The following is a 15,540-nucleotide window of genomic DNA, read 5'->3' as shown; positions in this document are numbered from 1 at the left end:
TTAATTTTATTGCTTTTGAAAAATATGAGAATATTTGTTGTTTTATTATGTTTTTAGTCTGTTTATTGAAGAAATGTTTCCAATTTTGTTTGTGTGTGTTTGTGTTTGTGAATCTATTTGTTGTCTTATTCTTTTAGATTTAATTTGAGATGTTTAATTTGTTTGACTGACTGCAGTAAGACGAATTGTTTTATTTATGAATAATTTAGAGGTTAGTTTTTTATTTACACCTTTGTTTGTTTATTATATTTTAGGTGATGTCATTGAAGATTAGGACTGTTGCTGAGGAGGTACAATATACTATATGTGCGGACTCAATTCTACTTTGAAGATGATGTGGCACCAAATAATTAAGGTATATTCCATAATTTACAATGTGAAATGACTGTCAGTTAATATTAATTTATGTGGTAAATATCTCAACATTTCTGAAAGTAAATGTGATGTTTTTACACAAAGCGGTGTTCTGTGCACCAATTACATCATCATACTTAGCCATTTTAAGATGTAACCATTCACTCATAACTTCTCAAGATCTGGATTCCCCTATGAAGTATCGCAGAAACTGTTATCCCTTGCCTTCCAGGGATCGCCTCTAACGAGTCCTTGACTTTTCTTGATAAAACCCAAGGACAATCAACTTCTCTTTAGTGTTGAAAAATGTGCAGCTACATAAATTAAATTCCAGTTAAAATTAAAATTTTAAAGCTTCTTTTTAAGCAAAGTATGAATATAAACCCTTATATAAACAGTATTATACAATCTTATATTGTTTATCCGAAACAATAAAGAATTATTGTTAAATATAAACCAACAGTTCAAAAATCACTTTACAGAGTAAATAAAAAACTTTAACTTGTAAATATTGGTGCAAAAACATTCCCACAACTTGTGTGTTAAGTGTATAATCCAGATTTATGTGAGATGTGACATACAGAAGCTTCAAATAGTAAGAATAGAAAGTTAACTTGTCACGTCTTAATTTTGCATCTTGATTACACACTTTTAACACTTTATTTATCACTTACGAATATAGTTATACTAACCACTCTCATGTGTTAAAATAAAAACTAAGTTTTGAATTACCTTATTGACTAATTTCATCTTTGTGTCAATCATCATCTTCAGTACTAGGTAATATATAATGTAGTTTTTATTTTAACACATTGTAGTGGTTATTATTACTAAGTATATTAAGTGAGGAAGTTAGCAGTACAAGAAAGTGACTTTGTGAAACTAATTATGTTAATGGAATTTCTCTTTGAGGTCCTTGTGATGATTCACTTTGAAAAGTGTAGCTTTTAATCAGGATCATAGGAGTTGATTCACCTCTAAATGTGTAACTTTTGATCAGGATCATAGAAGTTGATTCACTTCTAAATGTGTAACTTTTGATCAGGATCATAGAAGTTGATTCACTTTGAAAAGTGTAGCTTTTAATGAGGATCATAGGAGTTGATTGACTTCTAAAAGTGTAGCTTTTAATCAGGATCATAGGAGTTGATTCACTTCTAAATGTGTACCTTTTGATCAGGATCATAGGAGTTGATTCACTTCTAAATGTGTAGCTTTTAATCAGGATCATAGGAGTTGATTGACTTCTAAAAGTGTAGCTTTTAATCAGGATCATAGGAGTTGATTCACTTCTAAAAGTGTAGCTTTTAATCAGGATCATAGGAGTTGATTGACTTCTAAAAGTGTAGCTTTTAATCAGGATCATAGGAGTTGATTCACTTCTAAAAGTGTAGCTTTTAATCAGGATCATAGGAGTTGATTCACTTCTAAATGTGTAGCTTTTGATCAGGATCATAGAAGTTGATTCACTTTGAAAAGTGTAACTTTTAATGAGGATCATAGGAGTTGATTGACTTCTAAAAGTGTAGCTTTTAATCAGGATCAAGCAATGAGCATGGGTAATGGCAGGAAAATTATGTCTAACTTATTCAGTCGCTGTGTGATATTTTGGGATAATATGCCTGGAATCTTTTCGCAGCTTTCAGCTTACAACACGCTGCAAAGATATAACTACCCTCGAATTTGACAGGATCATCACTTGGCCAGAGAAATTCTACAACCTATTAGAACAGGGATGTCGAACAGCGCTCTCAAACTGTAAAACGATTAATACTGTTTCCTACCGTAGCTGAGCTGAAACGACAGTCAATACGGTCAATCCGAGCTCGCTGTAGCAGTGTTCTGTACGCAGTGTTTTTATCTACTCTGGCAGCTGGTATGGATATGGAACGACGATTCTATAGTAAGTAGATAGATAAATATTTCTTTAGCTCAAACGACGGAAAGCCACATTCCTTAATATGTAGAAAGGAACTTGAATACCTAAACCATCATAATATTAAAAGGCATTTTAGTTCAAAACATGCTGAAGCTTATGGACCAGAAAAGTTATCCGGTTTCGCTCGTGAAAAGGCTGTAGAGGAATTAAAATCAAGATTGAATTCAGAAAACCTTCCATCATCATCATCATCATCATCATCATCATCAACATCAGATGTTAGTAGAACAAGGTGCTAGCTACAAAATTTGTGAAATTATTGCAACGGCTTCAAAGCTATTCACTGACGGAGAATCTGTGAAAGAATGGCTCATAGCTGTTGCAAAAAAGAAATGTCCGGTACACGTTAATTATTTTAAATCTGTAAGTTTATCTCGTAATATTATTGCGGAGCGCATATCAGAATTGAGAGATAACTTGGAGGGACAACTGATAGCAAGAATGAAAAGTTTTACTTGTTACTCACTAGCTCTTGATGAAAGTACCGACCGCAAAGATACGGCGCAGCTAGCTGTAGTATATTCATAAGGAATGTCGATTCAGATTTCAATGTTCATGGAGATCTTGTAGATGCCATTTCACTAAAGGATCGAACTCGAGGAGAAGATATTTTTGAATTTACAACAAAAACTATGAACAAATTTCAAGTGACGCTGAAAGTAATTAATTTTATACATCAAAACAGTTTACGTTTCTGAACTTGAAGTTGCACTATTGCAACACATACACACTAAGTTGATATTTTAAACATGATATTAACAACATTATTATTATGTTTTATTTCTGTCACTAACGAACAACATTCATGAAATGACTCAGTAGATAAAACGCTTACTTACTTACTTACAAATGGCTTTTAAGGAACCCGAAGGTTCATTGCCGCCCTCACATAAGCCCGCCATCGGTCCTTATCCTGTGCAAGATTAATCCAGTCTCTATCATCATATCCCACCTCCCTCAAATCCATTTTAATATTATCCTCCCATCTACGTCTCGGGCTCCCTAAAGGTCTTTTTCCCTTCGGTCTCCCAACTAACACTCTATATGCATTTCTGGATTCGCCCATACGTGCTATATGCCCTGCCCATCTCAAACGTCTGGATTTAATGTTCCTAATTATGTCAGGTGAAGAATACAATGTGTGCAGTTCTGCGTTGTGTAACTTTCTCCATTCTCCTGTAACTTCATCCCGCTTAGCCCCAAATATTTTCCTAAGCACCTTATTCTCAAACACCCTTAACCTATGTTCCTCTCTCAGAGTGAGAGTCCAAGTTTCACAACCATACAATAATAATAATAATAATAATAATAATAATAATAATAATAATAATAATAATAATAATAATAATAATAATAATAATATCATTGACATTCATCCTTGTATAGGCTACATTCTTTGTTTATCAGAGTTTATCAAGTGCAAATCTAAAATGAGCTTCTAATCAATCAGTAAGATGTATAAAAGTTATCCAAGTACCAGCCGCCGCAGTTTCGCTTTTGTTTACGATCATTCGACCGGTCTTCCTGCTATCTGTGTTCAACCTTTGCACGGTAGGGGAGGAGTGAAGGCTCTTCATTTCACAGCTCGAGAGCGCTGTTCGACATCCCTGTACTAGAAGAAAGTATTGTCATTAAATTTCGCTCATTATAGGTTTTTCAAGTCCAAATTATTAAATATTAGCTATGAAATAACTGCGTAAAAGTGTGGGTCTACTTACCAAGAGAATAATTCGTAAATATAACAGTAGTTGAATAATTGACTGAATGAAATACTTTAATGGTTACAGGGTGAGAATTTGAAGGAGCTTCTGCATCTGGCTGAGTAATATGAGGGAAGTAGCATGGATCAGATACTGGCGTCTCATTCTGCAGGTAACAAAATTTGTTACTTTCAATACAAATAATATGTAGGCCCATAATATTATGAATTACATTGTAAGAGTACAGTAGCAGCAGCAGTTTATTTTACATTACACAGATACAGTGTTTGGATATGGAATATAAATACAATAACAAGATTATACAATAATATATAATTGATAAATCGTAATTAGAAACAAAACAGAATAGGCACAAATTAATAGCAAATTTTAAACTGAATAAAATTAACAACAGAAGCTTAGTTGAATGTTTAAAATAGCAAATCGCAGGCTAAGTAAAATTTACGAAAACAATACAAATACATTTTTAAACTAAATAGCAAATCGCAAGCTAAATAAAATTAACAATAATACAAATGAATTTGTAAAATAAATCAAAGATCACAAGCTAACTAAATTGACAGCAGTGTAAAAGAATTTTTTTAATGAAATAGAACGTACAATTGTATTTTAAATTGTATGTAGCCATTATAAACACACGAACAATACGTAGTTACGAGGGTCCATCCATCCATCCATCCATCCATCCATCCATCCACCAATCCATCCAGTCAGTCATTCATCTGTCCATCTATCTCATTAATCCATCTTTCATTCCATTCAGTCATCCATCCCATCCATCTCGTCCATCCTTCCATTTCATCCATCCATCTAATTCATCTATTGTATCTGTCCGTCCAGCCATCTATCCATTCATCTATCTCATTTCCATTTCATTCATCTGTCTGTCCATCAATCCTATTCATCCTTCCATCTTTTTCATCCTTTGTCCAGCCATTAAATTTATCCATCTCATTAATCCATCTGTTAATTCCATTCAGTCCTCCATAAATCCATTCATCCATCTATCCGTCCACTCATCTATCCATCCATCTACCTCACTTATTCATTCATCTCATTCATCTGTCTGTCCATCCATCTTATTCATCCATCTGTCTATCCATCCAGCCATCCATCCCATTAATCAATCTGTTCATTCCATTCAGTCATCCATCAATCCATCTCGTCCGTCCATCCGTCCATATCATGCATCTGTCCGTCCATCCATCTATTCATTAAGTTATTAATTTTTTATTATTTTGTTTAACTCAAATATTGATCTCTGTAAATTATCTTCATTATCTATCAATAAAACCTGATCATCGGCAAAGAGTACATTTTAGACATAGCTACAGTAGTAGGCCTATCATTAATTCTTAATTCTCCTCCTGGCTTTTTGTAATTTCCAGTCCTTTATGGTTTCATCTATGTATAATTGAACGAAATGGATGAATGCCCGCACAATGGCTCTCTTGACAGAAGCCTCTTTTCACTTATGCCATAAACAGTAGCCTAAATTCTGGTACATGTAACTATCTTAAATTAATCTGAAAAACAACTTAAAACAGTATAAATAAGAAAGTTCATAACTTGGCAATGATATCGCAATAGTAACTATGTAACCACAGCTACTTCTTTAAAATGCATATGTTGGCATTACTGTAAGACTACCTTTACGTCACATTATCAACCAGCTGATGTTAGGTTAGATACCGCTTTCTGGGACTCGATGCACTGTCTGAGTGCCGTATGAGGCATAGGATGAGGAAAAAAACTGACGTTAAAGTCAGTCGAATCTTCAGGTCGCCGGGTTGTCTATAAACGTGAAATGTAGTGAAGGATGGGGAAGACGATAGACCAAGTAAACACATTTTCAAGTTCTGTCTCTCCACATTTAAGAGAGCGTAAGTGTAATCCTATTTCGTTCAAATTCTTCTTCTGTAAGTTATTAAGATCTATTCAATATATTTTGTTTTACATTTATTTTATGTGAAGAATATTCTGTGTTTATTTGGGTTGAGTAATTTCTCGAGGTCGTAATCTTTCTCCACAACCTCAACCCCACATAGTAGACGCTTAATGTAGTTTTCAGCACTGCATATGAAATGCTGGATATTTAGTAGTCTATACAGCATTTTGAAGATGGAATACTGCACACTTAGATGACCAGTGAAATCTGAGTAGCATAATTACAATTGATTATGAAGTAGTAGCTAATGAATACCGAGATCTCGAAAACGAATACTTAGTACTGGATATGGAATACTCAACACTTAAAACTGCAGAAAAACCTCTAAGATCTCAGTAGTTACTGATTACTGACTTATTTTATTAAATATCGTGTTCAGTATTAAACACCGACTGTTGAATAATAGTAAATATTCGATGCTAATTAGTCTATAGTTGAATACTAAATATTGTCAGTACTCAATACTTAATAATGTAAACTTAGAATTGAGAGGGTCAGCGCAACAGTGGTCTAAGCCACTTTTTAAAAAATGTAGAAAAATCAAGTTAAAATTATATAATTGTAGGTTTTCCTACAATTCGAAAAATCAAATTTTATTGGTAGTGGTATGTTGCGTGATGCCTAGTCAACTTAACTACTATGTTATGTAATCTTTTATTAAAAGTTTTAGATTTTATGATGATCCTACAACACTTTTTCTCGCTTAGATCATTGTTACAGTGAAATTTGTTCGCGTGTAAGAAAGCACAAGAAATTTGTTGGAATAAATGTTGGGCTTTTTACATGTAATGAAACACTGTTTAATTCTAACAGCACAGTCTAGTATATACGATCGCTAAGCTCAATACGTAGTAAATATGCAAACATTAGATAGTTGCTCACTACTAGGATTGCTAATATCGCCTCATTACAGGCAATGCAAAATAGAACCGTCACAGTCTATTGTTTCTAGCACCCTCAAAACTCAAGCTTCGTGACTGTATATAGTAGACTGTGCTAACAGTGTCATGTAATTTTTTACATTGAACTTTTCACAATAATTTTAAATTATTGAGTAGCTCAGTGCCAGAGGGATTTATCTCAAATGTATTGCATAATTTTTGTGGCTTTTAGACAGCTCGTGCTATATTTTTATTTGCTTTAAAAATGTATATAAAAAGAGGGTATCCCACCTGTCATCTACATCCAGTGAAGTTATATAAACTCATTCTCGTAGGGTGAAATTATTTTTCTCAGATTTTGTTATTTGTGGGATACAGTAGTCCTTTTCTTCATCCTTCACATTTTCTATTTGAGCTTCCTCAGTCCTACTTTCAAAAATCACAATGGGATGATGAACAGCAGAACGTGTTTAGAAAGGTCACAAATATCCTTAGCTTTATTTGGATTTATTGGCCTTCGTTTGCAATATTTTTGTGTCAAGTTCACATGTTGTTGATCAAGAGAGTGTTTATCTTTTACACTGGTCAAAAAAAGTTAAGCATATTTCCAGTTTACCCAATAATACGTGATATTTATGTTTCTTTTGGTTTTATGTGGCACGTATTATGTTTACCAATTCAAACTCTTTCATTTGTTTTATTCTGCATCACTAGGTAACGTCCAAATCACGGCTAGTAAACAAAGCCTGTAATTCCAGCAAAGTTCATTCAGTGTCGTTTTGCTTCATAGTGCAGTACAATGGCTCGGAACACCCTTACAATGGCAGACCGCATCAAAATCATCACTTTGGTGGAACAAAACATGAGACAAGTTGATGTTGCTAACATCCTTCATGTGAATCAGAGTATTGTCTCCAGACCGTGGAGAAAGTTCCAGGAAACCCAGTCAATAGCAGATAGACCTCGCGAGGACCGTCCACGCAAAACAACACCAGGTCAGGACCGGTATGTAAGGTTATCTGCACGTAGGAACCCTATAGCCTCAGCTACAACTCTGCGCCATGACCTGCGCGAAGCCACTGGTGTTGTTGTAAGTAGCCAAACTGTGCGCAATAGACTTCATGACATAGGGTTGTATGCTCGAAGACCACTCAAGACTCCAGTACTCCGTCCATATCACAGGGGTGCTCGTACAAGGTGGGATAGAGCACATGAGAATTGGACACGAGACCAATGGACCAGAACTTTATTCTCAGACGAAGTGAGAATGGGCCTACACCCTGACAACAACTCTATTCGCGTATGGAGACGAACAGGGGAACGAAATCATCCCTCAATGACCGTGGAACGTCACCAACAGTTTGGTGGTTCAATCTTGTTTTGGGCAGGTGTCATGTTTGGCCGCCGCACACCACTGGTTTCAATAGAGGGAAACATCACTGCTGCCGTGTATGAGAACAACATCCTCCAATCCATAGTAAGTGGTTTTGCAGAGACTGTAGGAGAAGGGTTCACTCTACAGGACGATAATGCTCGGCCTCATCGTGCTCATAGTGTGCAGCGGTATCTGGTAGGACATGGGATCCGAAGAATGGATTGGCCAGCATGCTCACCGGATATGAACTGCATAGAGCGTGCATGGAGCTTTCTCAGGAGAGCCATTTCCAATCGTCCACGTCACCCATTAACGATTCAAGAACTCAGAATGCTGCCTTGGAAGAATGGGACAATTTGCCTCAGGAGAGCTTAGATGCGTTGGTACTGAGTATGCCCCGTCGCATACAAGAGTGCCTCAGGGTTCGTGGAGGACCAACACGTTATTAAACAGAGTACTGAAAGCACCATTTCCTTTTCTTTGATGATGTACGAATTTCAACTTCCCTTATCTTTTCCGTTGTTTCCAAACAATGCAACTTTTTCATTTCATAATGAGTCCATTGTTAACAAATAGTGTATTTCTACTTTTAAGTTTATTCTGTGGAACCATGAAACCCAATTATAATTTATCTATTTTATTTTAATTAATAAAAACCGTTATATGCCTAATTATGCTTAACTTTTTTTGACCAGTGTATCTTTAGTCGTTTAACAATATTTACATAACTATTCACGTGACTTGATACTGACTTCTCATTGGCTGTTTGGGGTTGGATTAACGTTGCACTCAAATACAGAGGATATTCTTTTAGGAGGAAGATTACATGCTTCGTAACAAGCTATATAATGGTAAATTGATCTTTTCCATTTCTTAGGAAGATAGTTTACGTCAAAATCAACAGATTGTGTCGATATTTAATTCTTCGCATTGGGGAAGATTAGACCACTGTTGCGCTGGCCCCCTCAATTGATTTCTAAACACTGAGTGCTGAATATTGACTAATGGAAAGTGAATATTTTGTACCTATACTGAGGTAATTATTTACTTTATCGAAACCGTAGTTGTTGACGTGCAAGTTGCATCATTCACAAAATGCATTATGTTTGTGACACGACGTTGTTTAACATATAACTGGAGCCCGGATGTTTAGGCATTTATAATAGTTAAAACAGGCAGGCAAAAAAGGGAATAAAAAGGTATAAAAAGGCACGATAAATTTTGAAAAAAAAGGCATAATATATTTGAGCAATGAATTTAAATTATATCAACATAACTCACATATTTACTTCGTAGTTGGCACATGTTACTTACAAAATAATTTTTTTGTGATTAACTGTCTTTTCACAAACCTTACATTAAAAAACCGTTCCATCGGTTAAAAACACATGCGCCCCAAATTCACTAACGTAAGCATGACGTTTACTTTTCAATGATTCACTGAATTTGGGCATTCTAGCTAACCGATCTCATACCTTCTGTCACCCGATAATGACTGACTGTCTCGCTCAAATTTCTTTCTCCTTCAATAACAAACACGTGTAGCACAAAATTGTAACAATAAGATTTGAAAATATAAAAGCAAACAATTGAAAATGCTGGTCCACCCTGTCAATCAGCCACACTCAGTTTATACGCCTGGAGAGTAGGTCACATACTACACGGACGAGGCAGAGAAGTTGCCTATAGAGCATGGCGTTGCCACCCGAAGTTTCGGTACTTTCTGACTTTACTAGTATAAAGTGGACCGTAAGTAATGCCATTTTAATTTCATGGGGTTATTCTTTGAGATATTTCAAACAAGAAAAGTTTAATATAATTTTGCTTATTTTTGCTTCCTTTACAAGATCCAAATTATTTTATATGAAGCATTTCACAGCGTGTTTTTGGAACGCCATTGATTTAATTCCCAATATGTTCAGTGAATGAATGAATGAATGAATGCCAATTTAGCAGCAGTTAGAGGAGTACCTGGTCGCTCTTTGAACGGATCCCGGTGCAGACATGGCTGCCCGGAGACTGAAATCCTTGCCCACGTCCAAGGTCAGTGTGACAGAGGTTTACTCCTCCGAAATGCCGGACACCATCATGTTCGATCCTTAATTACAACTGCTTTAAGAAAAAAGTCTTGGATAGTAGAAGAGGAAGTTTTTTGCCTTGCTACTAATGGCTCCTCTAGACGTATTGACATTCAAGCGTATTCCCAGACTACCAAGAAAGGATATATAATTGATCCTACCATAAGGATTGAAACGGGGAGTAGCCAGCCGGAGGATGTCAATAAAGAAAAGATCAACATTTATCTGCCAACAGTTGATTACTTCAAAGCAAAATACCAGCTTGAAGACATTGAGGTGATTGGTCGTCTTATTGGACCTCGTGGTGTGATTCCCAATTTCTTTGAAAGCTTCAGGAAGACTTTTGTACTACCACAGATACTTACTGCTGACATCATAACTTAAGTTTTGAAACGCTCTTGCCAAATTCTGAGTCATCATATTCACTCTGTTTAATTTCTTTTTTCTTCACTTTATAATTCATATATGTTTATTTTAATTTTCTTTCTACAAAATTTATGTAAACATTTAATATTGTGTTGTTGTTGTTTTCTAATGCCAGGCGTTTGACAATAAAGTCATTTGACCTCTTGCACTCCAATATTTTTCAAAGATATTATCATGGCCAGCCACTGAAGCACAGATTTTGAGGTGTTCCGAATCCATTTCTTGGTTTGAGTTGCACAATGGGCAGTTAGGGGGCTGATATATTCCAATTCTATGCGGGTGTTTGGCCAAACAATCATGGCCTGTTCCCAATCTAAATGCAGCTACAGACGATTTTCGTGGTAAATCGGGAATTAACTGTGGATTATGATGCAGAGAGTTCCATTTTTTCCCTTGAGATTGTGTTATCAAATTTTGTTTGTTGAAGTCTAAGTATGTAGATTTAATAAATCTTTTCACAGAGTAATACGTAGATTTAGTAAGAGGTCTGTAAGTAGCAGTGCTGCCCTTCTTTGCTAAAGCATCCGCATTCTCGTTTCCCAGGATTCCACAATGGGATGGTATCCATTGGAATACAGTTCTTTTATTGAGTGATATTAAGTGAGAGAGCATTTTAGTTATTTCTGCTGTTTGAGATGAAGGTGTGTGTTTAGAGACGATTGATAGAATAGCTGCTTTGGAGTCTGACAATATAACTGCATTCTTAAATTTATTGATGTGGCATAGAAGATTCCTGAGACTTTCACTTATTGCAATGATTTCTCCATCAAAACTTGTTGTTCCATACATTTAATATTGCAAAATTCATGTATACTGAGTCCTTCTGGGCTACCTCCAATGGGAGGCAGTTATCTTATCTTATCTAACAGTGTATTATGTTAATGAATGATTGAATGAAAATTAAAATATTTAGAAATTTGATCCGAACAAATGTAACTTTTTGATCTGGAAAGGAATTTTACAGCGTTACAGTTGTCCGAATCAAATGTAATGAGTTTAAATTGAATAATTGCGAAAATCGTTATTAATTAATTGATTTATTAATGATGAATACTTAGTTGTGAGTGATTGGTACTGATTAATGCTTTCTTAACAAAGTGAATAATGAATACTTAGAATTAAGTGTGAACACTAATTAATTGTAAATACTTACTGATCTGTAATAATTCACGCTTAGTAGTGAGTTGTCTATTCTGATTAACTAATAGTGCATGCTTAGTAGTATATATTGAACTGTGATTAACCAATATACAATACTTAATAATTAGTGCTGAATTTTGATTAAATAATAACAAGTACGGAGTATGAATGGTTTTTAATGGGTGCTGAATTGTGTTTAATTAATATTAAATACTTAAAACTTGGTACTAAGTGCTGAATATTAAATATTAAGTGCTGTTCTTCGGGTCCGATTTCTGTTTATCGAATTCTGAGTACTTACGAAATATTAAATGCTGATTACTGAATTCTGAAAACTTAATACTGTCTGTTGAAGTTATTAGTACTGTATAGTAAGCATGAAAGACTCAACAATTAATACTGAACAATTCTGTTTGTCTTGTTTTCAGTATGGAGTATCTGGCAGATGGCGAGATTTCTCTCATTAGAATGCTGGACAGGTTCTTCTTATTTGGATGCAAGGAACGACAAACAGGATGAAGAATAAGTATGTACGTGTCAGTTCTTGCAAGTAATTTTAATTAAATTGCAATTTAGTACATACATATCTAATATAACTTCTCATAATTACAGAACATTTGAGGCTGGGTCAATTTTACCAGACTGTGATGATAATATTATCACAGCCTAGTATATACAGTCGCGAAGCTTGAGTTGTGAGGATGCTAGGAACAATAGACTGTGCCAGTATTATTTCGCATTGTCTGTAATGAGGCGATATTAGCGATCCTAGTGGTTAGCAACTATCTATGGATGCATATTTACTACGTATTGAGCTTCGTGACAGTATATACTAGACTGTGGTATTATGCCGTAAACGAAAGCCATTTTATTGTATTAAGTAGTGATTACCTGTAATTCTAGTAACTTATTAAAATAAGACAAAGGAATAGCAATACATTTTGAAGCTAGTACCAGTATATTCAAATCAACTTCCTGTAAAATTATGAAATTTACAATTACCTAGTTCTAGTATTAAGGTAGCGATATTTAATTTAATTATATAAATAACAATTTCTCACAAAGAAAGGGAGACATCTGCCTGACAAACCGGGTGATCATTCAGATGCAGATTATAATACAAGAATTTAATTTAATTAACATAAAAACGGTACTAATTTGGAAACTAACATTACTAACTATGAAAACTGCAACGAAATTGTGATACATTTCAGATTTTGGTGTCTTTAATAAAAAGTTCAACTTTATTACAGATGTAATAAAAGTTTTCAAAAACTGTAGCCTATAGTAGTTACAAGCTTCATATTTTGTCAGTGGCGGTTCCTCGGGGGAGGGAAGGGAGGAACGTCCTCCTCACATTTTTCTACTTTTGAAAGTGAATACTGTACCAAATTAAATATATGCCTTGAAATTCGAGGAAGATTCGATAATTTTTAAGTTCACAGATATAAGAAAGCCTCGGTTGAACGAGTTTTAAACGACGCGCAATCATGTGCTGCTAGAAAACTGTGAGAAGGATGCGAATTGTTTGTGTGGAGGAAAGCCAATCCATTCCTCCTTTACTGCAGCTAACACACACAGACAACAGCGCACTAGCGACCAGAGAAAGAAGCAGAGTTTTAAAGCAAGTAAATGAACGGATAGGGAGGAGATCCTCCTCTGAATCAGCGCATGGGCGGGAAATAGAAACCGACTGGTCTTGCAGTAAGCTCGCTACCGCTGGCATCTAACGATGCTGCATTCAACCAGACTATAACACATCTAGGAGGAGACACAACAAAAACAGTTTTAATGCAAAGCTATGAAAGACACCATATAAACTTTCTTAAAATTATAAATCAAAGTATATTATTCATTGCACTGTATATAAGCTACTAGTCATGGTTTGAAACTTTCGATGTTATCTGAAAGTTGAAGTTGGATTTATATAAAACAAAGAGGAAGTAGTATAGCAGATCTTTTTGGCCTCTGAAATTCACTTCCATTCATTGTCTACTAGACAGAACAACAGCCAAGTTGTCAGTTTTGTACAAATATATTTGAAATTGAAAGTACTGCAACTATATTATTTTTAACATAAAAATTAATCGGCCAAAGGCAGCTTTGAACAATAATGGTAGTATGACTTTACAAGAACTGACATTATTCAAAAGCATGTGATACTGAACTTGTAAAATGTACATGTGGCAACACAGACCACGTGGGTGGGCGCAGTGTTCTCGCTTTCCTAACAGATTATTTCCCATTCCCACTTCCGTAAAACGGTTCTGGTTACGTGCTAGTAGCTGGTCTCTTCCAACACGTCTGATGCTGTAGTGTGTGTGAAAAATGCTGCGAGGTTGTGAATTTCCTTGTAATTGTTAATTTGTGCAATTATTCTACAATGAATGGAAGTGAAAACATATTATATTTTGGACAATTTAGGAAACTCAGTTTAAAAAAACAGATTATTGCTATACAAAAGTGAAGGCCAACCCTAACACTACCTGGTCTTACATGTATGCATGTAGGCTAATTTGTAGCATGTTTCTCTCAAGAAGGTGTTAGTTTGCGCTGTTAACTTCTTTCCTCCTCTTAAGAAATATGCAGGAGCCGCCACTGTATTTTGTTTATAGTAAAACAGAAATATTAAAGTGCTGCCCTACATTAATAGCTATTAAAGAGAAATAAAAATTCGCCTGGTCTGCAAGGAGATAGATTCATTTCTCTTACTATTTGTACTTTATTTTCATATTGTCCAGTAAAGCAATCTAGAATGTTCCATTATGTCACAAGATTTTTTTCTTTAACCAGTCTGATCTACAATTATGCTCTTATTTTGTGATTTGTTTTTCCAGTGAAATGGCGAATCTGACAGCCGCGAAGTTGGTCCTTTCATCAATGCTGGACGGAATTGCATTAACAGAAGATTCAGCACCTACAGCGCTGGAGACACTTTCTGATGAAGCTGATTCTTCATCGGTCCCGTCTGCTTGGCATAGATCCTAGACATGATTGCTGTTGCTCTCAAGGTATTAATTTAAGAAATAAAGGCACATAATTGAAATAGATAAAAATGTCAAAACTTGATTATACGTACTGAACGTAATAAAGCTATTATTCCTGAAAAATGTTACTATGGTTACTTACCTTATAAACACAAATCCTACACAACTGAAGTTTCCCTCGAAATATAAAATACACGTAAAATCCCACGCTGATGGAATGTTAAAGGCAAACTATTTCAACAAGATAGTGTGAAGCATTGTTGTTACGAAAAAGAGACTTAGACCTTAAATGAAGATGTTTTACGGTACCGAGTATGGAATATTGGATAATTGGTACTGAATATTTTACACAGAGTTTTAATTATTGAATACTGATAATGCAGCATGGAGTACTGAATAATCAATATTGGTACTGAATATTTTATAGAATGAACTAAGTATTGAGTATTGTTGAGTAATTGTCACCTATTTACTTACTACTGAGTACTAAATACTTAACTTTCAGTACTACATTCTTCATATGTTAACCATATGATGATTGGTAAATTACTTATATAATAATCAAGTTTTGATTTACACGAACTCGTGATGAAAAAATTCCTCAAATCGTAACGTATGGGGTGTTAGTGGTATACGTGTAAATATTTTGTTATTTGACTAAGAAAGATAGCTGTAAAATTCCTATTTACTT

General features: G+C 35.0%; 1 long non-coding RNA gene across 1 annotated transcript; it reads left to right on the top strand.

The window, feature by feature from the left end:
• The first annotated feature begins 252 nt into the window (after positions 1-252).
• LOC138708643 (uncharacterized) lies at positions 253-15,137 on the top strand. Its single transcript, XR_011334746.1, has 4 exons — positions 253-355; positions 4,081-4,165; positions 12,291-12,392; positions 14,700-15,137. It is a non-coding gene; the product is annotated as an uncharacterized lncRNA (long non-coding RNA).
• Positions 15,138-15,540: the final 403 nt, after the last annotated feature.

Source organism: Periplaneta americana, chromosome 11 (genome assembly GCF_040183065.1).
Source record: "Periplaneta americana isolate PAMFEO1 chromosome 11, P.americana_PAMFEO1_priV1, whole genome shotgun sequence".
Classification (NCBI taxonomy): Eukaryota; Metazoa; Arthropoda; class Insecta; order Blattodea; family Blattidae; genus Periplaneta; species Periplaneta americana.
The sequence above is the reverse complement of the archived record's forward strand: the minus strand, read 5'-3'. Positions and strand labels throughout refer to the sequence as shown.